The 1,685-nt window shown below is 30.2% G+C and overlaps 1 long non-coding RNA gene across 1 annotated transcript in view; it reads left to right on the top strand.

Moving 5' to 3' along the window:
- The window catches only part of LOC110230417, a 3,245-nt gene extending 1,708 nt beyond the window's left edge, over nt 1-1,537 (top strand). The window contains exon 4 of the long non-coding RNA XR_002333523.1: nt 1,457-1,537. This is a non-coding gene — a long non-coding RNA (uncharacterized LOC110230417). The remainder of the gene's footprint in view (nt 1-1,456) is intronic.
- Nucleotides 1,538-1,685: the final 148 nt, after the last annotated feature.

Genomic DNA, 1,685 nt, shown 5'->3' with positions numbered 1-1,685 from the left:
ATTTTATTGTCTCCCCCCTAGATTAAAGTTTAATTTCCAAACAAAAAGAACAGTCAATCCAATTTCTTAAAGTAATTTAAGAACAACCATTGAAATTCTGTCATAGAGGGTAAACTAGACTTACACATTATTTTTAATTTTGAAGCAGACATAGCGAGATTCATAGTCTGTTTCTCCTCTGCGACACACATATGGAAACCTTCCTATGGTGGAAACAGCAGAGATAACTCCCATAGCATCTAAGTAAAAATTAAAGGAAAATGGTCATATAAGTCTTCATATATAATAAATCTTGGTATACAACATTTAATTTCACAAATTATTACCAAAGACAGAGTTTTTATCATCTTCATGAGCATTTCTGACAGTATCAGGCCAAACAAAGTTCCAGTAATTGTTCCAAGACTTAGATCTAACAGGCCACATGGTAGTTCCACTCAAAAACTTAACCTGAAGTGGCATAGTTGAATATCTGACTTGGTTTTTAGGTATGATGACTTGAAAGTCAGTCATGTAGTACCAAACGTCTTGTTTGAGTCCTCGCTGAAAGTTCCAGAGGTAGTAACCTTGTGGAATTGTTGCGTCCATTAAATTCCCCTATACAAAGGAAACAAACAAATTAGATAAGTAGTTTTTCAACCCTAGAACATGATTATGATTTTAAAAAGGTGTAAAACAGAACAATAGAATTAGAAACAAACCTTCTCATCTGCGAGAATCATTGTAGTTAGATCACCATTGAAAGGAGGATTATGATGCCAGATACTCATTATCTTAACACAAACCCTCCACTTTGTGGAATGTCTTCGCAAATCGGAGAGAAGGTGCATTTTCTCCATAGTTTCTAAAAGATTTTGTTTTGCTTTCAACTGGGAAGATATCTCTGTAAATCTAAAATCTCTCAACGCATATATATAGATATAGATATATTGGTTAAGAGACGCAAAGGATTAAAATAAAAAGAAAAGGAAACTGAATCGTTAATAGAATATATAAAATATAAAAATTTGAAAAGACTGATGCAAATCATTGCTAATTATTACAAAAGGATACAGTTTACATTTTTCAAGATACACCCAACGATTTAGATTTGCCTAGATTGTATAAACCGTCAAATATGGAAGTTTCTTTAGGTTTTGTTATTCATGATAGATTTTTTATATAATAGATTATATATAAGTAAAATATATAAGTAAATATGTACTTAAATAATAGTATCGATTTTTTGTAACAGGATCTAGATTTGCCTAGATTGTATAAACCGTCAAATATGGAAGTTTCTTTAGTTTTTGTTATTCATGATAGATTTTTTATATAATAGATTATATATAAGTAAAATCTATAAGTAAATATGTACTTAAATAATAGTATCGATTTTTTGTAACAGGATCTAGTTTTTGCTATTTGTTAGTTACAATTATAATGGTACTGATGCTAGATAATTCTATGTTTACAGACCAGGCAACATCTTTAAAGAAGGCAAATGTGAAAGCAATGATAAAGCCAGTCCAGCTTCTGAAAGCACTGATAAAGGTTAGTGAAGTCTAAATGATTCAAGAAGTATTTAGATCCAGAATTAAATATGAAGTTGTCGTGATGTGTTAATTGTTTTTCGAAAATGATTTTACTATATTCTCTGTTGACATGTATGTTAAATTCTGCAATTGGTTGATAAGATATAAAGA

This window comes from Arabidopsis lyrata (genome assembly GCF_000004255.2).
Source record: "Arabidopsis lyrata subsp. lyrata unplaced genomic scaffold ARALYscaffold_3, whole genome shotgun sequence".
In the NCBI taxonomy this organism is placed as follows: Eukaryota; Viridiplantae; Streptophyta; class Magnoliopsida; order Brassicales; family Brassicaceae; genus Arabidopsis; species Arabidopsis lyrata.
This window is presented reverse-complemented; position numbering and strand designations above follow the sequence as displayed.